The sequence below is a fragment of the Sciurus vulgaris genome (genome assembly GCF_902686455.1).
Source record: "Sciurus vulgaris genome assembly, chromosome: 1".
NCBI lineage: Eukaryota > Metazoa > Chordata > Mammalia > Rodentia > Sciuridae > Sciurus > Sciurus vulgaris.
This window is the reverse complement of record NC_136461.1, coordinates 56,243,972-56,270,478: the sequence shown is the minus strand read 5'-3', so window position 1 is coordinate 56,270,478 and position 26,507 is coordinate 56,243,972. Positions and strand designations below refer to the sequence as shown.

Sequence of the window (26,507 nt, the reverse complement as noted above, 5' to 3'; positions counted from 1 at the left end):
ACTTCTTACTCCTATCTAACCATAACTTAGTGCATTTAATCAACCCTAAGAGAGGAGGGATGGGGAAAGGTTGATTAACACTTGATATATATATATCATTAGAACGAATGCAAATAAAAAGGTACAGGTCAGAATTAGAATGTTTGTCTATGGATAGGAAGGGAATGGGTCCAGGAATAAAAGATTAAAAGGTTTCAAATGGGAAAAAATGGGTCAATTAAATAAGATCCTTATCCATATAGTAATAACACAAGTTACCAATGGAGAAACATGGTTAGGCAAAGCTTCCATGTTTTAAGAGTGTTAAAAGAGAGAAAGCTATTGTGTTCTTCACAATTGTTTTGGTTGCAAATGACAGAAACCCAACTTAAACTGAAAGCTATGTACTGGCTCACTGAAAATTCCAGGGGTAGTTCTGTTGCAGGTAGAGTTGGATCCAGGTACTCAAATAATGTCTACAACTCTCAGATCTGCATCCCCAAGCTTAAATCTTACGATGACCACATTGCTTTGTTCATTAGTGTATGTGTGTTAGAAATTCAGGAATGGCTCAGCTGGACCGTTCATTTCTGGTCTATTTGGTGTCAAGTGGGCAGGCCAAGGTCAGAGTTTCCTCTTTCAGAATGTCTATTTCATTCACATGCCTGACATTTCAGTGCGCCTTGTCCCCCCCCATACACACACACACATACACACACATACACCAATATGTTGTAGCTTAGTTTTAACTTAATTGCTGCTTACATAAACTATCCTATGGTAAATAACTTAGCACATCTACAATTCATTGTATCCATATCTCTTGAGTAATTCAGTCTGTCAATATGTACTGATGAGGCCTAGGAATGTTCATGGTCTTGTACTTATTATTCTAGGTCCATTGTTTAGTTGCTAGTTTAGTGGCTAGGTGGAGCTAACAGGCTCCACAAAAAACTAAGCATATATGAATCTTGGTGGAGAGTAGACACTGTGTTCTTCTGAAATTAAAAGCCTGTAGGTAAGTTCAGTGCAATTGTAATTGTAAAATTAGAAAATGCTGCACAAGAGTAGGGTCATTAACAGCTGTGAACTGAGTACTGAATGTACATAGAAAAATGCCATAGAAAATCTCTTTCCAACTTTAGTTTGTTTTAAAAGTTGTTTTATTATAATAAAATCTCAGATGTTTTTTTTTGTTTGAGGGGAATAAAAAAGAGGCATGATAAGAGGTGCCTTGTAGAAAGAGCAAGCCCATCTCACCTAGAGGGGATTGGGAGACTAGATCTGTCATCTAGAAACATTTTTAATTGTGTACTTCATTAGTAAGGATGTGGAGCATGTAATCCCAATATATGTGCCTTTATTTCTAAATTGCATATCAGAACTATTGTACTAACCAAAGGAAAATTAATAAATAAATAAATGCAGTTTTGTTTTCTAACATGTTTTCCTGCACCCTGGTGGATCACTTTGGAGATTCAATAAAAAAGGCCAGTGGAAACACCTTTGCAATTATCAAGTGTAATTTTTAAGAACATTGTTCAATTGTTAAGTTCATCTGAGGACACTAACTATTTAAGGATATCACTGTAGTCTGTCCCTAGATTTCTTCTTAAGGAAGGAAAACTAGGCAAGCTTCTGGAGAACTGAAGAGCTAAACACAGGGCCCAGAGTTACTAGTTCAAGAAAAGTCTCTATTGTGAGACATAATTAATATTTGTAAAGGACTTGGAGCCAATCATATTAAAGAGGCAGCGTCAAAAGCAAGATTCATTATTACTGCCAGGTTCCTGAATTCCAGGTAGACTCCAAAAATGTGACCTAATCTGTCAATATCTTTGGCAGATTTACAGACTAGTTTGAGCAAAGTCACCAGTATTGCCACCCCTCAAGGTCCTCACACTGAAAATGAATCTAACTTGACCTACATCCTTCTCATTTCAGAATAGGAATAGAATAGGAGTCTCTCTCTCAGGAGAGTCTGTTCAGTTTCCTTGATTTGCATTCAAGACTTCCCTTTATCTGGTCCTGGTCTGACTTTCATTCATTTATTCAATATTGAATGAGCACTACTATGTATCAGGCAATATGACAGGTGATGGGGAGACAAGAGTGAGCAAACAGACATAGGAATTGCCCTGGTGGAGCTTATAGTCTAATGGGAGAAGCCAGACAGTGATATTAAATAACGATAAGTAGAAAAGAAGAATGCATGATTTAGAGTGATGTGGGAACTTCTGCTCTTAGTGGAGTTGGAGAAAATAAAGTGGGTTTCTCCTTCTACTTGAAACAAACAAGTAAACAAAAAGTGGTAAAAATATATGAAATAACAGTTTTCAAATAAATTTACCTCAAATTATGAAAGCACAGCAATCCCTGAGATATGGAAAACAAGTGAGGTGGATCCAACAAACTCCACTGAGGGAGTTTCCAGGCCATAGCATAGAGAGGGAATTCAGGAAAAGGGTAGTGGACTTGAACTGGAGACATGTCTTAGCCAGCTTTCCACTGCTGTGACCAAAATACCTAAGAAAAACAACCTGAAGGAGGAAAGATTTATTTTGTCTCATAATTTCAGAGGTTTCAGGGCATGTGGTGAGGCAGAAGGGCTTGGCAGAGCAAAGCTGTTTATGGCGGCTAGGAAGCAGGGTGGGGCCAGGGACAAGGTACAGTCTTCAAGGGCACACCCCCAAAGTACCACTCCCTCCAACTAGATTCTACCTCCTACAGTTTCCCCCACCTCCCAATAGTCCACTCAACTATACATATGTTAATAGATAGCCCACCAATGAGGTCAGAAACCTCAGGATCCAGTCACTTCCCAAAAGCCCACCTCTGAACATTTTTGCATTGGGGACCAAGTCTTCATTGCATGAGTCTTTGAGGGACATTCCAGATCTAAACTATAAGAGGAGATAAAGATGAAAGTAGAGATCAAAATGACTAGAATTACCAGGAAAGAGAATCAGAAAGAAGGAAGTTGTGCAGAAGGAGAACCCAGAGACTAAAAGCTCCCCTTGAATATGAGGATGAATATGAAGAATGAAGATGAGCTCATGCAGATATAGTTACCTGGCTGTATGTACCTGGGTTTCACCAACTAGAACAAACCTCAAGGTGGTGCATGAACTCCAGAATAGTATTCCCTACTAACTACCCAACACTGGAGAAAAAGCTGTTGGCAAGAATTAGAAGTAACAGTGCCTATTGCTCACACAGGACCAGGAAGAGTGCCTTTTCTTAGCCACCAGTCTGGAAAATCTCAAGATTTATTGAGCATTGGGTAGGCACACAGGTCTTATTTCTATAGAGGAAAAATTAGCCCTAGAGTGACAACCATTCCAATCCTGCCAAATAAATCTTAAAAGCAAGATCCAAAAGGATTCATGTTTCCAATTAATTTAACTATCTTCCAGAAAAAGCTCAAGGGTTGTTTTTTTTTTATAGAAATACTCAGCACAATCCACCAGAGACCTCCATAAGTAGATCCATGCCCCAATTGGAATGGGACCATAGATGATGATTTAACATAAGATATTCAACTTTCTCTAGTAATCCAGGACCTAGAAGGAAAAACAATAATAGGGGGGTTTAAACAGGAGAGGAATGTGGTTAGAACATTCTTTAAATTAATGCACCTTTATTACCTTCAAAATTTTAATGTGGTATATACTCTCAGGATAGTCTCAAGACAGAAACAATCCATATTTTTATTTTTAAATATTGAGCCAGGCATGGTGGCACACACGGATAATCTCAGTTACTTAGGAAGCCAAGGCAAGAGGATTGCAACTTCAAGACCAGCAGTCTGAGCAACTTAGCAAGACCCTGTCCCCCACACAAAAAGGTCTCAGGGAGTGGTGCCTGGTGATGTAGCTCAGAGGTTGAGTAGTTGCCTAGCATGTGTGAGCTCCTGAGTTCAACCCCCAGTATCACAAAAAACAAAGCATAACTGAGAAATATCAAAAATAATCCCAAAATATCAGTACTCATGTAATACTGAAATATTAAAAAGAAAAAAGAACTTTAATCACATTTTCTGAAATTCTCCTATACTCAGAAAAAAAAAAGCATTTTAGATATTTTGGGAACTGTGTCAATGGGAGTCACAGAGATTAGAGGCTTGGTACTTTCCATCTCACCAAATTCCAAAGCAAAATGAAATGATCAAATCTGTTATCAGAGCATCAGAATAAATACTTTCCATTCCCATTGCTACTTACTAACCAGTCTACATAGTTGACTACATGAGTCAAAATCCAATAGAACAGGCTATAGATGAACCAATAATCTAATCATTATCTCACAGGCTGCTTTCCTTTCTGACACTGCAAGGGCCTATATTTTCTTCAGGGAAGATCTGAGGTGAGTAGCTGATGAAGAGAATGTTTCTATTGATACATTTAATTACTTAGCATCTGAATACATTTTAAATCAGGGCCAATATCCAGCTTTTCTGGCTGAGTTCTGGAAATGAGCAAGGACCTGGCATTGTTCAGACTGGCATCAGTTACGCTTGCTCCTGTGGTTTCTGCAAGTAGGGAGCTTTGCTGCTGGGAACCACTGACCATGAAGGAGAAAAATCCCTGAACCTACTCTGTGCATTTGAAGGCTAGATGGATTGCATGAGAAGGGTGAGCTGGAGGAATGGGGAGAAAGAAGATATGCTCTATCCAAATCACAGTGTTTTCTCTGCGGCCTGACACGTTCCCTCCGCTTCCCTGGCTTGGTGTCCTTTGGGTCTGGGTCTATTCTTTAAGCCCTCATCCTTCTCCCAGGATAATTATGTTCCCTACTTCTTCAATCATTCTACCTTGGACCCAAACCAGAGAGGGGAAACTCAATCCTCCCTCTGGTCCTCTTTCAAGTGAAACGGCGTCTGAGAGCAAACTTATCACAAGAATGAGACGGAAAGGAAAAGCAGGAGAAAGAAAAGAAGGAGGAAAACAATAGGTTGGGAAGGAGCGGGAGAGAAAGGAGACTATTATAGATCCTAACTCCCAAAATACTGGTATTTTCACTATGTTATTATAATCCCTACCTAGAACTGGGAGATACTTTAAAATATACAGACCGTATTTTTAAAAAATAGAAATTGAGATACACTGAAATCTGAAGAACTGGAGAAACCTAAGTTGCAATATGCCATACTTAAAATGTTTCCTAGTTCAATTGTCTACACAGGGATTGCTACACTTTTCCTAAAGAAATAAATATTATATGTTAGGTTTTGTAAGCCGTAACTCTGTCACAGCTATTCAACTCCACCATTGTAAAGCGAAAGCACCCATAGATAATTAGGTAAATGAATGATGTGGCTATGTTCCAGTAAAACTTCACTTATAAAAATAGTGGTGCTCTGACCTTCGGGTCATAGTTCCCCAACTCCTGGTCTACCCAATTCCTTTTTTTCTTCATTGTATAATATTAAAAAGAATACATTTAAAACATAAAATTATGTGATTCATAGAAAAGCTACATGCTCACTGTTAAAAAAAAAAATTGATGCACTATAAAAAATATAGGTTACCTGAAATCTCACCACCCCAAGAAAGTCACTTTTAATATATTGCTAATTATCATTGCAGATATATTTGTAAAGAAATTTGTGTGTGCCTGTGTGTGTTTTTTAAAGCACGAATTGGAAATTCTTTACATGCTGTTCTATAACCTGCTTTCTATGCTTAAAAATACATTCAGGGTATGTTTTCGTGTGAATATATTTAGATCCATATTTTTTTCATGGAGTACTATGGATGGAGTTACCATATCTCCTGTGATGGGGATTTAGGCTAGTTTCCCAGACCCTCTACACCTCTACTTTTTAACTGACCATTGGTTGAACTCTTCTAATGGTGGATATTGGCTAACTCTTGAGCTCATGTATTTGACCTCTACATAGCAGTATCTGGGGACTTCTGATTTGCATATGGATGGGGTGTAGCTTGGTAATGAACCAGAAAACTCATACTGAGTTAGTAATCAACTACCTTGAGTCAATGCCTCCTTTTTGAGTCACTCCCACCCAGGGCTTTGATGACTTCCACCCATCTGAGGATGGAACTGTGTTAAATTGCCTTCTGATCTGTAGCCACAGTTTTGGTCAAAGTCCCTGCCTGTGGCAATACATGTTTCAACAGGTTTCCTGGGGATTTCCAAGACTATGGGTGCTTCTCCCTGACCTGACTTCTACATGGGAATATGGCAGCCTCTGACCGAGCAGAAAAACCAGTTTGTGAAACACTTGCCCAGATATCCTACTCAGAAAAAGGTAGCTCTCCATAACTTCCAGGGCAGGTTCAGGCAGAGCATGGCCATATGCAACAGGACAAGTAAAATATGTGGGGAGCAAAGCTGCTACCCATACAAATCGTTCTAAAGTCTGGGGATACCTGGTCACCCAGAGACTGACTGGTTTGCCTCATTGTTGTTTTTGTTTTTTTTTTTTTTTTTTTTTTTTTTTTTTTTTAATTTCTTACTGATACTTTGGTTAGGGTATTGTTATTGAATATTGAATAAAAGTTCACAGTAGATTCGTTCATGAATTGCAATTAATTTTAAAATTTGGCTGTCCTGAGATGTTAGATCATTTTTCTTGCTTGCTTTGTGAGCAATTGTGTAATGAAGAAAGCCACTTAATTTTTAAATTTAATTTTCATAGAATCAGGACTTTAGAAACTATTCTCTTACAATCCCTTCATTTAAAGACAAGCAGAGATGCAGTGAGGCCAAGTGATTGTCCCAGATTCATCAGTTTTGTTTGCTAATGGCAAAGACAGGATTTAATCCCCAAAACCTCATCTTATGAGGCACAAATTTCCCTTTATTCCACTGCCACTTCTTCATAAGATATCTGATTAATTCATTTGTTTATTTCAAGTGAAGGGGAGAGTGGAAAATATAGAGCAAGAACATACAAAGGAAAGGAAAAAGTGTAAAAAAAAAAGTCTGGAGAAGAAAATTAGGAAATTAAATAAGCATATAATATCAGGAAGGGAAAGTACAACTAATAATTGCCCCAGTGCTAACAGAGAAGACCAAGTTCAGGTCCTCCAACATTGAGCTGTGTATTCCTATTGTGATTGACTAGGAACCAAATGAGATCCAGAAGATAACCAGCATGTAGTGTATGCTGTGGAGCTTCTCTCAGATCCCTGATCAGGGCTGCCCCAGCTATTCCCCAACTACTGTTAAGCACTCCCAGCTGTCCATCACTGGGTACTGCCCTCGGGAACTTCTTTGCCAAAGGTTTACCACTTCCTGGCAAGATAGGATATGGAAATGCAAAGGTCCAACTCACTGGACTCAATTTGAACAAACTGAAGAGTGACCATGCTTCAGTCCTCCACTGGGCTGCAGGCCCAGCTGAGGTTTCAGTTGTCCCCACATTAAGAGGCAGTTTCTCCTTCCACAAAGTCTACCACTCTCACTTCCTTACATGTGTGTTTTTTAACCACTCACCAATAAACCTTCACAAATTGCATGTTTCCAGGGAACTCAATTGTAAAATACTACCCAGATTCACACTCCTATTGCTGTCAGAATTGGACTGAAACAGGTTTTGTGACACTGAGGTGGTCATTAACCTAGACCATTCTCAATTACTATACTTCTGTGACCAAATCTGTTTACGTACAACTTGGCATAACTCATTCTCCTACAAGGTGGGCCTCTCACGGTGTGGGATGATGGCCACTAGTGTGTTTACACAGATGATTTTTGGTAGAAACTGGCTAGGCTTGTTTTTACTTTAATAGTGATTATTTTAGCTTTGGATTCCCCAGAAGCAAACCTTGAGATGAGGACCCAAGTGAAAATGATTTATTAGAATCCAAGCCGGCTTCACTGATGTGTGACCTGCAGAGACACACACATACCCATGCAGTCATATAGAGCCCTATGCTTGGTTTAATATATGGCTGCTGCCATTTTGAAATTCTCAATTAATTTGTGGACATTTTTCATTATGTATTAGGCCCCTCCAATTCATGTTGCAGGTCCTGATCAGGACGTATTACAAGGGAAAATTGGTATGGGAGTAAGAAGTACAACTTAGAAGAGTAAGAAGCTGAGGAAGGATGTGATATGAAAGTCCCATAGAGGAAAAGAGGAATTTGGCCTCATCACATAGTGAGGGACCTCTGTAGACAGTGTTGGTCCAACTGGGAAAGGTCCAAATTAGTTGCAAAAGAGTTGGAGTATTTTTACCTCCACACTACCCTGTTATTGGTTAAAGGCTAGATGTGAGGATGGAGGAAGTTAAATACCAACCATTTCCAGTTGTTCTGTGTGCAGGCAAAGCAAATGGTATAGCTGAATGTGGTACGCTGACCAGAATACACAGGTACTGGTAGGCAGGAAACACACCCGGAACCAATGTGTATGAAGTTGGAAAAGGATCACAGGGGATATCACCAACACTAGCAGCTATAGCTGGAGTTAATCATGTACTTCAACATGAACTAGAGCACTTGATTTGATTCATGATATTGTGGGTAGAATTGCTAACTGCACATGTAATATATGTAAGAAGTAACAAAAATGATTCAATTAAAAAATGTAAATAAAAAGTAGGAGATACAGTGATATGAGGATGAAATGTGAGTCACTGAAGTTTGGCAAACAATAGCAGAGAAAGAACACTGGATCCAAGGCCATCAGTAAAAGTACAAAATGTAGAGCTAGGTGCCCTGGGTTTGAATCCTAGCTCTGCCACATTCGGATTGTTTGACTTAACTTTCCTGTGCCTACTTGCCAGGGTTGTTAGGGTGATTAAACAATTTAATACATGTAAAGCTCTTAAAGCAACATCTGCTATGCAGGAAGTGCTGGTTAAATGTTAGCTCTGACTATTCTTGTCTTTCAACTAATTTTATCAGGAATTTTTCCAACTATCTGAAGTGCAATTGTTCCTCAAAGCCCATAGGAGAATGGTTCCAGAACCACCTTCCCACCTGTTATGGTTTAGATGTGGTAGCCCCGAAAAGCTCACATGTGAGACAAAGCAAGAAGGTTCAGAGGAGAAATGATTGGGTTGTGGAGTCTTAACCCAGTCAATGATTTAATCCCCTGATAGGGATTAACTGAGTGATAACTGAGTGGTAGGGTGTGACTGGTAGGAATTGGGGTGTGGCTTTGGGGTATATATTTGTATGTGGCCAGTGGAGTCTCTGCTTCCTGGTGATATGAGCTGTTTTCCTCTGCCACACTCTTCCACCATGATGTTCTGCCTTACCTCAAGCCTTGAGGAATGGAGCTGGCCTTCTAGGGACTAAGATCTCTGAAACTGTGAGCCCTCAAATAATCTCTTCCTCCTCTACAGTCGTGCTGGTCAGGTCATTTAGTCACTGCAGAGAAAAAAGCTGACTAAAACCATCACCACCACATCCTGTGGATACCAAAATCTGAGGACAACAAAGTCTCAAATAAAATGATGTAGTATTTGCATATAACCTATGCACATCCTGTATACTTTAATCATCACTAGATTACTTATAATACCTAAAACAATGCAAATGCTACATTAATAGCTATTATACTATATTGTAAAGGGAGTAATGACAAGAAAAAAGTCTGTACTTACTTTTCAGTACTGACTTAATTTTTTCTCAGATAGTTTCAATCTTCAGTAGGCTGAATCTGAGAATTAGAACCTGCAGATGCAGGGAGGGTCAACTGTATTTTATTTTCAAGTTGTTGAAGGCTGATACTTTCATACAAGATAAATATAAAATGGATGAGAAAAGTGAAATAAACCAACATACAAAATCAATGTTTCATCAGGCATAACTGCTATACAGAAGTTTCTACATGTTCAGCTTCAATTTCTGCTCCCTTTCCATGACAAATGAGTAACAGTTTATAGACTCTTACTATAGTATAGTCTGTGACCATACTTTGAATAGCACTGAACTAGAAAATCTTCAATAAGCCACTTAGCTCTGGCACCTCACCTTCCAGATTTTTTAAGAGACTAACGAAAGAAGAATAAAATTAGGTACATGAAAGCACTTAATAAAGTCTATAGTGCCCCGGAAAGGGAAATTTGTGGTAGGGCCATAGGAGTCAATTCTGTTGTCAGGACGTTCTGTTTAGGATATATCCTTCAAATTGCCAGTATCTGAATCAGTCTAGTGTTTCCTAATGTACAGAGCAGGAAATAAAGGGCTTCTCTGGCAGGCTACGACTTCCACCTGAACAACCATGCCATTCACAGGCTGCTAAGACCACACTACTGGAAAAAGGCATCAGCTATAGCAGGGAGAGGAAATGTATGGTTGTCCCTTCTGTACCCTACCCAAATGATTTCACAAAAACTGATACTTGAGTAGTGGTCAAGAGGAAAGCAGGAGTGAAGAGAAAGTCACTAGAGCAGTTCTTGGAGCCTAGCTTCCCTGGGGCCCACTTCTCATCTGCTGGTGAAACTGAACACTTACATCCTTCACCAATGCATCACTCCAAGAATGGACTCTGCCCACACTGGTTCTAAGTGACCCACTTTGACCTCACCTTCTCTTTTATCCACCCTGTCAAACAAGAAAGCAGATACCTAGGAATACTCTAGAAGTCTACTAAGTAGTAATGTAGTAAATTTCTGTACATCCACCTTCTTTATTCTGTCAGGACTTAGAAGCTTAATTTTATTTGTAAATACTGGGGACTGAACCCAAGAGTGCTATACCACTGAGCTACATCTTCAGTACTTTTATTTTGAGGCTGGGTCTAACGCCGGCAATCCTCCTACCTCAGCCTCCCGAATTGGAATTACATGCGTAATTACATGCTCCACTTGCTTGGGGGCTCCAAGCTTTTTTGAAAGTAAGCCTCCTGTCAGATTGTTATCTCCCCATCACCTTCAGCACCACACTGGGAATGAAGCAGGTGCTCAATACTATTTTTGAAAAGCGGTATGAATACTATGAAGTCTGTGGAAGCCAAAGTGGCTCTTCAATCTACCCAACCCCGAATTCATCCAGAAAAGGCCAACCAAATCCAATTAATTCATTACGCAGAACGCTGCCAAATTCTGGGCATTCGGAAACACAAATTTCATGCGGTTGTGGGGAGGTGGAGGGAAACCTCGTGATGGGTGGATACACTTCAAATTTAACAATCTGGTCATACCTCCGCTTCTGGGAAACAAAATCTCTCCGTGGCCCCGGGGCCCTTTAAATGTTACTGTGGCTGCTTTCCTCAGAAATTTCTGGAGCAGAGCCTAACTTTTGTGTAGGGGTTTGGCAGCGCTCATCTTCGCAGCCCAGGGGACCGCTGGCATAAGGGCTGGAGAGGCGTTCGCACGCGAAGGAAACTTGCAAGGAGTCAAAGCGGCCAGCGTTGGGCCGGTGGCGAAGTGAGGGCCCCGGAATCTAACTCAGGTCCTCGGGGGAAATTCGGGGAAGTGGGGATGGCCAGGGGCGCGAGCATTGGCGAGCTTCGCCCGCTAGCCGCGTCTCCCCTCCGCCGGCCGGACCCGACGCGCGCAGGGCGGCCCAAGCGCGGCACTGCGCGGGCGTCCGGGCGGAGGGAGGGCGGGGAGCGGGGGAAGGAGTCCCGGCCGCCGCCCCGCCCGTCGGGCCGTCCGCCCCGCCCACCCCGAGCGAGGCGGAGCCGGCGCCCAGAGGAGCGGGAGGAGGAGAGGTCGCAGCCGTCTCCAGGAGCCCTTAGAGACCGAGTCCCCGGCGGCGGCGGCGGCGGCGGCGGCGGCGGTGGGGCCAGCGCACCGGCAGGCGAGTGAGCACTGGGCGGCGGGCGCGGGTGCCCAGTCGGTCCCCCCGGGGTCAGGGGCGCAGCGCGGGGCAGCGGCCCGTGAGTTCGGGTGCTGGGAAGCGAGATGGAGGGAGGGAACGGAGGAAGGAAGGAAGGAAGGAAGGAAGGAGGGAAGAGTGTCCCGGAGGGCGGGGACTGGGTCGGGGCACTGGGCGCCAGAGAAGGGGGTGGAGGAGGGAGGGCAAGGGACACCGAGACCCAAAGCCAGGCGGCGCGCGCCCTCGACGGGCGGCGGCCGGAGCGCGCGGGGAGCAGGGGTCTCAGGGGCTGGGGCCGCGGCCCGCGGGCTTGGGGGAGAGGGAGGAAAGGTCCCCCCTCTGTCTCGCTTCCTTCCTGGCCCCCGCCGCGCGCCCCGTGCGGGTCGCGGAGGCCCCCACTCTCCCCGCAGTGCTGGCGGTGGGGCCGGGCTGTGCAGGAGGCTGGAGTCTGGGGGCGACGGGCACGCCACGCCCCTCTTCCCTACTTTCTTCCTTCCTTTCTTGCGACAGGCTGGCTGGAGTGCAGCCTCGGCACCCACTAAGCGTTTGGGGGTCTAGCGGGTAAATAGCGGGTCACCGGAGAAGAGAACCCAGGTGACACGCCCCGCAGGGGACCCGGAGCAGTGACCCCGAGGCTGCCCTTTTACAGACTGTATTCGTAGGTGGTAAGGGGGAGGTCAAAGTTCAGGCTGGAGTCTTGAGTGGTTTTTTGTTTTTTTTTTTTTTTTAAGTTGCACGGACACTTACTTCGTAGATCAGGGTGACTTCTTTTCATTTTAATTAGGCATATCATTAAAACTAATTTTGAAACGCTGTCACTAGCGTCTCCGGACACTCAGTTGTCCCTTGCCTTGTGTATTCGTAAACTTCACTTAAACCATTCATAAGTTCCGAAAGGGAAGGGTGATTCTCGTTGAACTCACGCGGTGGAGTGAAACTTTGGACAATTGGAAATCTGAGTGAGGGATCTGAAGAGGCCTGTCATCGTGTGGTCATCCTGTGCGGGCGTGGCTGTATACAAACAAGGGGACCGAGAAGGAATGGCCAAACCCCGGAGTTGGAAGGCAGGTCCCCTGCGCCCACGTGCCAGCGCACGTTAAATGGCTGCACCGAGTGGAAACAAACGGGAATTTATTAGACCTTGTGGAGTTGAACAAACTCCACATGATTAGCTTCCTTTCCATCAGTTATTTCCTCTCCCCACTGCTGTCTTTGCGGACACTGTTTATATTTCCTGGGGCGGTTGTAGCTTCGCCTGAATAGATTGTCTATAATGAATCTTTTGGATGTTGTCAGAGGCAGGGTCTGTGTCTGTGTGTTCTCTATGTTAAAAGCAGAGTTTGACCTTGTTTTTAAAGTGCTAGTCACCACGTTGCACCATTGCTGCTGCTTCTCGGCTCTCGATGTAAATTATCACAGGATCCCGGCCCTCCCCCAGCAGAACCAGGAAGGCAGGCAGCGCTAGGATGACGGGATTGAATTTTACTATTGCCAAAACAATCACTTTCAAGTAAGGAGCTAGGTTTTTTGTTTTTTGTTTTTTTTTTAAGCCAAACTATGTATATTAGCAAGACCCTTTTCCAATAAACAAACTTGTGGTTCACACACACAATTTCTAAAGGTAATCAAACATTGTAGAGACTTTAATGACAAGAGGACTTTTGGATCAAATGTTCTGTCCCTTCACCTTCCTTAACAGTTAACCAGCACCATAAAGCTCTGGTTTAAGTCCAGAAAAAATACAGAACAGTCTAGTGTGTCTTTAGGCCATATAAACAAACGCAATTCTGTTTAGCTCAAGTAATTTACTAGGTAAGGGGCTCTGGCATGATGTATGTCACTTAGATTTGTATAGAAATATATAAAAATGTGAATCTGTGTTTCACAAGAGACTAAAAAAATATTTATGAAAAAATTATGTGTAGAAAGTCCCAATCTTATCTGAAAGACTAACTCTCCAACAGTTAGATTTGTGGTCTTGGGTTTGTGTTGTCACTTGTTAGAGAACATGGGTATTTGTCAATTTGTGAGAGCAAAGGCCTTCATGGTTAAAAATTTTGAGGAAATAGTTAGCTAATACCAATTTAGACTTTTTATATTAAATACCTTTCATATCTAGCAGTAATAAAAAAAAAATCAGGTTTAGAATTATGTCATTTGCTGTGTTAGATTTTCATTAGGTGGATTTGTTTCTTTGTTTTTTTGTTTTATTTCAGCTTAAGCCGAACCTACAAAGGTAAGTTGTGGAAGCCATATAAATTTTTCTGATTCCTAATTTTGAAGATAAGCAGTTCAACAGAGGTTTGGGGTGTGGGCTTTGATGTCAGACAGACTTGGATGAGAATATTAGTTATTTAGCATTTTTTAGTCTAATTTGTAAAATAGGGATAATAATGGCCTCTATCTCTAGAATTTTAATAAGTGTATGAAACTATTTTCAGAAAACACTTTGTACCTAACCTACAGCAAATGTTCAAAATTTTAGATGTCTTACTAATCTAGCTTCATCAGCAAGCTGATGGATAAATTATAAGATGGCAGCCTGAATCTTCCAGAAATACTAGATAGAGCAATTTTAAATTCTAAAGAAGGTACCTGTTGTGTTTGTGTTCAAATATGTATATATGTTTGTCATGTTTCCACCACAGCAGTATGAATAATTATTATTGAATGATTAATAATTTTAATATGCTTTTAGAGCTGCAGTTACGGTTGCATGATATTTTTAGGGCCAGTCAGAAACATTTCATTAATTATCTTTCAAATTTGAAAGGACTGTTTATTTCAAATATTTGTGTTTATTAGCCTTTGGCAGGAAATTAAACCAGGAACAGAAGTATTTGTCTTTAACCAAGTATGATTTTTAATTTAAGTGTGAAAAAATGTGATCTAAGGGTATCTGGTTATTTGCTTTTGCATGTACTAATGTGCAAGGCCAACAGATAAGCCACTAGAAGTGTTAGGACTGATTGTGAGCATTTGTTTTATTTTTAAACTTTTGTGAGAATGGATGTTCAGTTAATTCAGGGACTCTACTCATTGCATCATTGGATCATTTGCTAAAATTTGCAAAATTTTAAAAATGCTTCCATCTTTAAAACAAACCCTTTAAGCTTCTATGTGTGTGTGTGTGTTTTCTTAATGCACATCAAGTGCACAGAATTGGACTGATTGGAATCTTAGCTCATGCCACAGATGACTTCTAATTTTACTAATTGTTCCACAGGGACACAGAGATGGTGGTTTGTAATAATTTCATATGACTGTAAAGGGTATAGTGTTAATATGAACTGTTTCTTGCCTGTGACAGTATGCTCTGAAGCAGTGGATGACTTGATTGAATAAATTATTGATTGCTTGCACTCCTTGAACATCATAATATAATGACAGATTCTTGGCTCATACCTGTAGATGTGCATACAGTGGACACGTTACTTAATCCCTGTGTGCTTCATTGAATTGTTGTGAGGAATTAAATAAGTCAATCTATATAGAACATTTAGAACAGTGCGGGGCACTTAGTCACTGTTCAATGAATATTAACATTAAATTGTTTTTTGGAATGTTATTATATAATGAGCATGCTTATTTTTATAACAGAAAAACAGCTATCTGAAATGGTAACATTTTCCAAAATATTTCTAAGTCTTGGTAATTTAAAAAGTCCTGCCAAATAATAACTTAAAAAGAGAACATATAGTAATTAGGCAATATCATTGTCTTTTAAATATGAAATGGATTATAATCTTAATTATTCAAATAATTATTCTAGATCTCAATTCCATTCTCCTTTCTTTTCAGAAACTTTTAAAATCAGTAATGCATGAAGTCTGCTGTAGAGTAAATGGGGGAAGGCAGTATACAAGATTTAGTGCATTATTACAGCCATCTTAAAAATTTTCAACTATGCATTTTTAAAAGCCTAGAGGAAAATACAAATGGGTAATGGGATTACATCCACCCCAATTTCTCCTGTTTTTCCCTAATCCACATGTATATATAATGATAGTTCATTTATATAATAGTTACTCAAAACAAACTCAGGCTTATTAAAACACTTTAAAATTCTCAAGTTTAATGTCAAAACCTTTGCAATGAGAATTATGTAGCAGAATAAGGGAGGTCCTTCAGAAGCTTACAGGTTTATCTTCATAAGAGATGTTTGAAAAATCCACCAATGGGTAATAAAAATCTGCATGCAGGCCACGTTCACTGACCTTGATTTATGGAAGATGACCATTCCCAGATGCAAATGCTAAGCTGCATTTGTTCAGCACCTTCAGTCCTATCAGACACCTGGCCTACAGTACTTAGGAAGACATCCATGCACTTGGTTATAACAAGAAAGTTTCATAAAGAGTAATCACAACACAGTCCTTCCTGCAGTATCTCACCCAGTTCTCAGAAAGACCCAGATAAGGAGCCTGAGGTTCCCTCAAATTCCCAACCTTGCTCAAGGGGCAGGGACAGAATTTGCCCCAGAGTCATTCTGCCTCCACATCTCCTGAACTAAGGGCTCTGCCAAGAGCCACAGTAGACATGTATCCAGCTAGATCTGGGAGTGAAGAGGGCTTTATGAAGGCAGTTCCATCAAGGAGCTATAAATGAGATCAAGAGAAACATGAGAGGGCACCTTCTAAGAGAGAAAGGAGCCATCAAGAGAATAATCAGGGCCTCCCATCAACTTCACCTCTCTTTAGCCATCTCACGGTCAGTGTCTCCAAAATGACTGTGAGACTCAGCAGGCCTGAAGTAAATGCAGAGGCCCAGTGCTTTGGTGACCTCTGAAGTCTGCCTTTCCCATCCCTGCATGCCCAGAGGAGGTTTGACAGGTCCTGAGGGATCTGGCCTCCTAAGTCCTGCTCTAGAACCAGCTTCTGACAATAGGTCCTGAGCTCTCTCTCTCTCTCTCTCCTTCACTCTTAGGAAGGACAGTTCAGTCTTAAGCAGGTAGCTTGGAGCCAGAGAAGAGTGCAGGTGATTTGACTGAAGGTAACTTGTAACTGGATTACTCCCATTTACTGCCAAGTCTCTCTTGAAAATCATTTCTAGTGTCACTTAAATGTTTGGTTTATCATGTCAGGTTTTATTGGGTATCGTAAAAGTGCTTAGCTGTGAGTGTCTGGTTGCCATCCTGGGACAAGAAGGGTTTTTGTCTTCTTTTAATGGGTCTGCATTGCAGAAGATTACTTTATAATAAAAGCCAGAGTGATGCAAACTATTTAGACTTGTGATATTTCAGCTCTGCTGGAGGATTAGTAGCTAAAAGAATTTTTTTTTTTTTTTTTTTAGGTCTGAGTGAATCAGTTGCTGAGACTCTTTTGTACTTTTCACATTGATTGATTGTAAATAGGTGATGGGAGCTGGGGGCTCAGAAGCTCTTATATTCTGTGTGCTTCCTTAAAGAAATCCCTACCTTTCCTTTTGCAAGCATGGTCATGTAATTGACACAGGATTCCCTTTGGTTGATGGAGGAGAGAAGCATAAGCCTTGGTTGCACTTGAGTTGGCGTGGTCACAGATGCTCACTGGAGTGTGTCTGAATTGGTTGCCATGTCTTCGCTTGCGTTCTATGTATACAGAATTGCCTTCATTCAAAATGGCTGTGTGCAAACCCATGTGAGCCGGTTGGGGGTGGCATCTTATCTTCACTGGTGCAGAATAATCAGGCTTTTATTTAGCTGCAGATGCTGCCAGCCAAGATATCACTAGTCACTGGACACTAAACCCTTAGCCCCCACTGGGACATTTTGACTCTGATCCCAAGCTTATGGTGACCTCAAATTTTGTCTGCTTCTTGAGGAAGAATTATTGCCGAGGAGAACTGTGAAGCTTCTTCTCAAATGAAGATTCAAACTGAAGCCCATGAAATCCCAACATGAGCTAAATCTGAGGATGGAAAAAGGAACCAAAATCCAAACTGTGTTTGGAGTTTATTGAGGCTTACCAAGATCTTATGGAGATAAAACCATCACCCAGGTTGATTCAACCAAAATCTCAGGTAAACTGAAAAGGTGTCAAAACCAATAGACTAGGAGTCTGAGCTATATCTAGGCTAATGAAACCTTTTGAATTATTAGACATGTGTGCACATTAGACCACAGGTCTTCATGTAGGTTTAAGTCATTGACTGTCCTCTGATGGACTTCTTTCTCTTCAATTCTTCATTCCTTAAGGGGCAGGTAAAGACAAGTACTTGGGGAGTTGTTGACATTGTTTACTATTAATTGAACAGAAACATGCTCAGTGTCATCTGATCCATGCTAAGGTACCCTGCAGCTCTGACATAGTTTGTCTGATACAGGGGAAGAAATAGTAATAACTCCTGAGGATATGAAGAGGAATTCATGTTATTCACTGACCAACTATGGGCCCTCCTCCTTGGGACAAGTGACAATGACTGCAAGTGCCTTTGGAATGTCACATTTTGAAAACGATTTTTCTAGTGTAGGTAAAAAGTGCGGAGCCTTGATGCCAGAGCCACCAGAGACTAAAAAAGAAAATTCATTTGTGCCCCCATTAGTGCCAACTGGCACTGCATACTTGCTTTCTCTTTCAGGCTGGTCCTTTAACAAGCCTACTGTCAGAATCAGCTTCCTCTTCCTGGCTTCTGTTCCTGGGAGGCATTTGCACAGCAGGTGGGATGAGCCCTGTTGGGTGGGTGTGACTTCTAAGGCAGTGGTGCTGAGGATAAAGGTGCTGTCCTGTACTTTGGACCTCGGCCTTCTGCTGTTTTATGGAGAGACTACACCTTGTGAAAACAGCCAGCAGGATTAGAAACATGAACACTTTCACATTTAATCTGGTTAAATGTACCATTCTTCAAGCGAACTCAGATTCCCAAAGCAGAAACAGAAGATGATTCCCTATGGAATTTCATTAAATAGCAAACTCTCCTATTGCATTTTCAGTATGATTCAATTTTACAAAATTCCAGCAGTTTTCAACTTTTCAGGAATATCTCCAGAATTGAGGATTCATACATGCTTTGCCCCCTTTTTTAAGGCTCGTGTTTGATGAGCAGCATGCCTCAGCCATTGCTGTCTACATGCTGAGAGCACATAAATGCTACTGGCATGCTGCCTGGAGTGTTTCTACCTTTGCCTTCAGTTCACCTGCCATTCTCAGACTTCCTTCTGGGAGTAATAAATATCAGGGGCTCCAAGCCACTCACACCCAATAGGGCAGAAGTCACCCTGTCCACACTCACTGTGCTCTCACCTCCTGAACTCTGGACTTTTTCTGCTCAGTGACTTCCATGTGAGAACTTTCCTGCCTATACCCAGGTCTTCTTCTTGAGCAGAATTCCAGAGCCTCTTCTTCACTCTCCTGGAAAGAGCTATAAAACCTCTTCATTTTAAAATATAAGCAACATATTTATTTGGTTCCTCCCCCAAATCTCACCACCATATATAAAAAGGAAAACACTGAAAAATCTTGCTCCCACCCTATCCCCCTCCATACCTTGTCTATGTTGTCTACACTAGCAACAGGTAAAAGTAAGTACATAAGAACATGTTTTACATTATTTTCCATTCTTTCATGAAAGATGGTAATATTTATCTGTATGTTCTATGCCTTGCTTTTTTTTTTTTTTAAATCAACAGTAGGTCCTGGAAATTTCTCTCAGCACATAGAGATCTCCCTTTTTTAACAGTAAAATTGTTTTCATGGTGCAGTATATCATGGACCAAGTCCCCTATGTGAGACCCTTCAGTCATATCCAGTCTTTTGCTATTACAAACAGTGCTGTGAAGGATAAGTCTTCTTGCTCTTGTGCAGGTGTCTCTAAGGACTGATTCCCAGAAGTGGGACTGCTGAATCACTGGGCTCTATAACCCCCCTCTGGAAGGCCTGATCACTGTGCCCTCTCATGGCACTATATTGGATGGCTGGTTCCCACAATCCCACTAGCAAGAAAAGTGTCAGCTCTTTTTGGTTTTGCTAATCTGGTTGGTAGAAAATGGCACTTCAGAGTATTTAAATATTTTCTTATTACAATTAAGGTAGAGGTTCAGGGCCATTTGTACATCTTTTCTTGATCATTGTCTGGGATAGTAGGTTTACTTTATGGGTCTTGATTGATCTTTCCTTTTGCATACATCCCTGTCAGAATCTCTTAAATACAGACTTAAGAATGTGATGCCTCATTTGGGCCTAAGAGTAGAGTGGGCTGCCAAATAGTCACTGCAGAATCAAGAGAAGTGGAAAGTAGGGTTTTATGCCAGTTGCTAATGTCTGAATTATGAATAGTTTTCAGCAAATGGTATTATTAAACTGGGGCTTCTCCAAAATCATAATGAAGATGATCTTCTGGTCTAGAATTTCTTCCCCTTGTAAAAAACAAGAGCAAAAGAGAGATTGAGAATATGTAAATTCCAATGACATTTCCCACAAAATCTTTTTAAGAAATCTAGAATTTTCCATTTCTGTGTATCTCCAGAAGGTTTAAACATGCCAAATTTTTTTGTGTGTACTCCCTGAATCAGGCTTCTGATTTTCCTTTGAATTCACTGTCAGAGAGACATTTTATTTCCAAGGTGAAAGGAAAGATGAAAGTAAAAGTATAGTGTAAGAAGGCAGGCCAGAACTCAGGATTCCAGGAAGGGAGTAGGTTTGAAATTGTATCTTGCTTTTTGAGCTGCTCTTTAGTTAGCTCTTGGGGTGTCATTTCAATATAAAATTAATTTTCATTTTTTGAAGATGGGAGTTCCATTGAAAAAGAGGGACATTGTGATTTGGTGAAAAGATATCTGTAGTCTTTTTGTTTTTAGAAATTCCTAAGGGGCAGTAGTATTTAAAGTTGGCCTACTTCTCCATCCAAAAAAGTAGAAACCAAAAGCAAACTAACGAACCCACAACCACAAACTCAGATTTACACCACTAGCCGTGATGGCCCTTGAAATGTCCCACAGAAAAAAGCAGATCTTCCATCTCAGAGCTCTGTGACTTTTAAGCTCCTGAATATGTGGGTTCTTTTGTAAAGTTTGGTGTAAAGCTCTTCCAATGTTTTGTTTTTCTTCTAGCATTTATCTTGATCTGTTACTATGGTGTTGATCTTCCCCACTGTAGAGTCAGCCCATAAGGACAAGGTCTTGGTCTGGCATCCTATCCCCAGCACATAGAAGGATACCAGCACATTTGGGAGCCAGATCCATGGTGGCTCAGATGCTACTGAAGTACCTTCTGGACCCAGCTGGATTTTTGTTGTCAGCTGCATTAGTGACCCTGTGTCAGACACTGACCTGGGAAGGTTGTGTTACCCTTTCCTTGGCCTTTTGGCAGGATACAATACACTACCCTGGGGAGCTCTCTGGAAGCATTTATGGTGGTTTAGAACTTGAATGTATAGTCTGAATTACCTGGGCATCACCTGACCACTTAGATCTGACCATTTGAGAAGCAGAAATAATAACACTATATTTCAACATATCTAAGATGTCATCAATTATAAGATATGCCATTATTCTCTGTGTCACAAGGGGAAAACTGCTGCCAATTAAACTATAACAAACATCAATGACAGGAGTGTATTCATTTTCTGTGACTGTTATAACAAATTATCACAAAGTTAGCAGCTTAAGAAAGTCCAAATGTATTATCTCACAGTTTGTCAGATTAAAATGCAGGGTGGACTTGCCTGGTTTGTCTCCTCTCGGTTTTACAAGGCTGAACTTAAAGTGTCTGCCAGCTGGGCCCTTATTGGAAGCCTGGGAGGGTTGTCCATTTCTAGGCTTCCGTAGGTTGTTGGAAGACTTTAATTCTCTGCAGTTGTTTTGCAGAGCTTTACTTTCTTTGGGGTCTCAGCTGGGGGGCACCTTTATCTCTTAGAGACCTCTCTCTCCAGTCCTTGCCTCTGGACTCTCAGAGCCAGCAATAGGATGGCAGATTCTTCTCATGCCTTAAATCTCTTTGATGTCCCTTCTGATGTATGTCTCTGCCCCCAGCCAGAGAAAATTCTCTATTTATGAGGACTCATTTGATTATGTTGATTGGATTAATGTTTCTCAATAAGTTACTCCTCCTGTATAAGGTCTATAACCTTAATTACATAATGCAAAATTTATTTTGCCCCTTAACATACCATATTCACAGGTTCTAAGAATTAGGATTTGGACATCTTTTGAGAGGTGGGCATTCTGCCTTCTATTATGTAGAGTTATCCCAATATCAGGGGTGATAAAATGTGAGCAAACTATACTTCTTAGTTTTGATTAAGTACTGTCTTAATTTTAGGAATAAAAGAGCTACTGATATATATAAAGCTCTTGGCATGTTAATAAGTGCTCAGGGGTTAACTATTATTGTAATTATAATTGACATTATGATCAGCAAGGTCACATACCACGCATTACCTTTAATCTCAACTGAAACTATTCTATAGTTATGCATTTGTCAAACCCTAATTGAGAGAGAATTGTGTGCTGGCAGTAAATTTGATGTTAGTGATGGTGACGGGTACTCCTTGAGTGCCAACTCTGCACTGGCATGTGCTTGCATCTTTACATGCTCTTTCTCACTCCTTGTAGTAGCCCTGAGTAGGGAGTCTAGCTCTGTTTACAGGAAAAGAAGCAGGTTCAGAGAGGTAGGCTACTGTGCACAGTAATAAATGGAGGTGTCATCCTGCTTTGAATCTGATTATGTTGGACTCTGAAGCCGGTGCTCTTTTCGTGGTACCATGTTGTCTGTCCCCTCACCTCCTTCCTGCTAATACCATAGGAAAAGTGCAACAGGAAAGGTGTCCACCAGGTGAGCTGGAGGGGGTGGAAGGAGAGGGGACAGAAGGGAGTCACGGAAGGCTGTGATTCTCTCTTGTGCTTGCATGTTTCTTTGCTGTTAGACATTTAGTTCATTGTGGACAAAGGCCCTGTCGCTTCAACTGGTTTTTTTTTTTTTTTTTTTTTCAGTTTTTAATAAGCACCAAAATGAACTTTTTTCATTCAACAAATGAAGGTTGCCTACTCTGTGGGGATATATCTTTGAATAAGATACTCCATCCTAGAGAGAAACCAAATTAACAAGACCGATTCAGGTAGGGGTACGTCCTGCGAAGGCACTGAATTTGGGAGTTTGAGAGGAGATATGTCCCCATGGGGACAGACCACTGCCTGAGCCAAAACCCTGGGGAAAGACCAGTGTGCAGAGGTGACATTTGAGCACAGACTTGAGGAGGCTTCCCAAGATAGGAATGAGCTTGGCATGTCTGAGCACAAAAATAAGGCCCCTGTGGTAGAAGGAGGCAGGGGCTACATCATCTAGGCCATTCTAAAAGACGGGATTTAATGAAAATGCAATCAAAACTTTGCAGAGAAATCTGTTTATGTTTGCAAATAAGTTGTAGCAGGCTGGAAATATATAATGTCCTGGGTGTGCATTCTGTATTATTTTCAAAGGGGAGAAGGTTTAGGATTGAACTCCTGCTTTTTAAACTGATTTTAGGTGTAATCAAGACAAAGGAGAAAAGGGGAAGAGGAACAAAGGCAGAACTGGGGTTAAAAAAAAGGGGTGGGGGGAGCTACTTGAACTCAATAAACTACTTCAGAATCACAATCTAAAATTTTCTCAAGGCAACTGTAGATCCTAGATCAACTATCTTAGGCTCTTCAAATTCAGTAGACATTGTTGAAAACTAATCTCATCTGCCTTCAAAACATGTTTGCTTTTCTTCCTGTTCTCAGTTCAGGACCTTTCCCTCCTCCCAGGTTTCCAGGCTCTGAACTCTGAGTCATGTGAATCTCCTTCCTCCTCTTCTTAACCTCCTTCAGCTCAACTCCTTTACCCCATCAAAGCCTGTGGCAGCCCTTCCTAACCAGTAACTCTCTGTGCCACCCTCCTTGCTGTCCTGGTTTCCTCGCTGACTTCAGCCCTCCACACTGCTGCCTGGCTGACTTCCCTAAAATAGATCTGAACAGGTCACTTCCTGGATGAAAGCTGTCAACAGGTACCATAGGGCATGCCAATCTGGTAGTAAAGAGTTCTTGCTACCTAGGTTCAGCCTGGCCACACTGTTTACCAACCTGGAACCTTGGAAATATTTTTATCTGCTCTGTGTATGTTTCACCATCTCTAAAATGAGTGTGATAGTGGCACCTACTGCATAGGTAGGTTGTAAAATTGAGAGGGTTAATAGCAGCACGCAGCATACAGAAACCCTCACTGTTCTTTTCTTTATGGCACACTTAAGCTCATCTTTTCTTTTTTTTTTGTTACTGGGATTAAATCCAGGGGCACTTTATCACTGATCCATATCCCCAGCCCATTTTATTTTTTATTTTGAGACAGCATCTCAGCAAGGGCCTCTCCAATTTGAGACCTTCGTACTTCAGTCTCCTAAGTTGTGGGATTACAGGTGCGTGCCACTGTGCCTGGCTAGAGGTTCATTTTTATTGCATTTTACAAAACTATTCTTCCATGATAAGTTGGAAATTAAAAGGCAGGTCTTTTCCCATGATTACTTTGAGGAGCACTTCTCTACCCCTACATACTATCTCTGTGACTCATACTATTCCTTTGCCTTAAATTTATTATATATTTATTATGTACCTGTAAGCATAAGACTCAGACATACAGTTGAGTAAGATATTGCCTTTACTTTTGAGAAAGTTCTCTCAGACTACCCAGTGAATTTCTGCCTATCCCCTGATATCTATCATCACTTCATTCTTTTGTCCATGAGGAAGACATTGATTAAACACTAGCATTTACTGAGTGCTTTCTGCCTTCTGTTCCTGTCCTAAGGACCACCGAGCTAATGTGGGGACACAGACACGTGGCAAACATTGGCTGTATGATAGGAGTGTTAAAGGGCGGTGTGAACAGAGGAGTGTGGAGCCTGACTTTGCCTTGGCAGGGGCAGGGAGAGGCAATCAGGAATGGTTTCACCATTGAGGGAAAGGCATGTGTCTAAAGATTAAGTCAAAGTCTTGGAGTCAAGCCCAGTCCATAGCCAAAGCCAAACTCTGCCGCTCACTAGTCATGTGACTTAGAGTGATTGCCTCTCTGAACAAGGGATTCCTCATCTGAAAAACAGGAATAGCAGCACCTGCCTACCTCCCCAGAATGTCTTGAGATTCGATGGAGATTGTATACATGGTGTGCTTAGAAGACTTCCTACATAAAAAACTCATAATGTTACCTGGCATGACTGTGCTCTCTCCTTTATCCCCTTCCCTGGACATATTTAAAATTTCCCTTGTCTGGGATTCCTGCAGCAAGCTATTCAACCAGCACACTCTTATTACAATGGAGTATGTAGTTTTATCTACTATATATTTATCTTCCTTCTAGAATGGGTTTTCCCCATTGGATTCAATGGCATTTTTTGTCTTTATATTGCCAGTGATGGGCAGTGTCCAGCTCATAGAAGACTCAGCAAGTGTCTAGAGAGTATGTATTGAATTAAAATAATCTAACTTTGAGAACTTAGTACTTTTCAGAAAGCTTTGTGAGGAGTTTGGTCAAACCTTAATTTCCATCTTACAGATGGAAACAGCTAATTCTAGATAACTCCTGTTGCTCGCCCAAGGTTACAGAGCCAGTAGATGGCAGTGGTGGGACTAGAACCCCAGGCCCATTATTTTCCTGGTTTCTACAGCCCCAGGGAGTCTACCTGTGACTGGGAAACTGTGGGGTGCTGCTGGACTCAACCTCTTATTACCTGCCCACTGCCCTGGGGGCGCTGAGTGGGCAGGAGCCATGCCAGGGGAGGGCACCCTCTTTCCCCACCCTCTCACTCCCTGCTGCCCCACAGGTGTTCATGGGTCACATGAGCCTGAGGTCCCACCTGGAAACCTGGTGGTGGAGGTGGGGCAGGGCCTGGAAGCTGGAGGCCACTGCAGAGTGAAAGGCATGGGGGAGGATCTGCCACCAAGAGTGAGTAATTTGTAACTAATCCCAGAGGGCAGTGCCAGTCAAGTGGGAGGAGCCAGGGAAGTCTGGGGGTTGGGAAGCTGATGGATAAGGATATCTCCAGGGCAGTGGATCTGCTTTGCAGATTGCCCCTGCCCTCACCACTGCCAGCAGCAACATGGTACACTTCCTTTCCTTTGGAACCAGTCTCCTTTACCCTGTTCAGGGGCATGTTCTGTGCGCTAAACACTCAAATCAAGTGTAAGGTGTAATCTTTGTTATGTAGGTGGGCAAAGGGATGAATTCACATGAAGGACTCTGATCTCGAGCTTTCCTGACTTGAAGAAAAGTTAACAGTTTTGACTTTGTACATGTACTTTTCTTCTTCTTCTGTCATTAGAAGAAAAGTAACAGGATTCTCTGAGGGAGCAGGATGTAGTGCTTCTGTAACCTCAAGAAGTCAGAAGTGACCAGGACAGTGCTTCTCAAACTTGTCTGCATGCTAGCATCAGCCAGGAATTTATTTTGAAATGCTGCACTGCTACACCACTGGGCACCTGGCCTATGGAGCCAGCCTCTCCTGCGTGGACCCAGGGCAGCGGATTGCTTTCAAACTCCAGTGATGCCAGCAGGTCAGACTGGGAGCCCTGGAGGTGGCCTTGCTACTGAGGTTATAATCTGGCTATTCCTGTGGATAACACATGGGAGGGAAGTTAGGCCTGGGTTGCTGAGGAGTCTCACAGTTCTGGCTCAGTTTTCTTCATCCATCTATGGGGTCTGGGAGGAACCTGTAAGCACGGATTCTTGTCAGCCCAAAGAGCTGCTTCCTGGAAACATACAATTCTTCTTATTTACAAGCCAATTATTGTGTCCTGCCAGGTAAAGACAAAAAAGCTATCCTGAGAGATATATCTCCTTTTCCTTTTTGACCTAGTAA

The 26,507-nt window shown here is 41.8% G+C and overlaps 1 protein-coding gene across 6 annotated transcripts in view; it reads left to right on the top strand.

Annotated features, from left to right (window-relative positions):
• The first annotated feature begins 11,273 nt into the window (after positions 1-11,273).
• Positions 11,274-26,507, top strand: part of GNG12 (G protein subunit gamma 12) — a 125,532-nt gene continuing 110,298 nt past the window's right edge. Inside the window, exon 1 of one of the 6 annotated variants that reach the window (XM_079133569.1) lies at positions 11,274-11,373. The gene's annotated coding sequence lies outside the window, so the exon portion shown is untranslated. The other 5 variants (XM_079133564.1, XM_079133565.1, XM_079133566.1 and 2 more) reach the window with 5 other exon arrangements.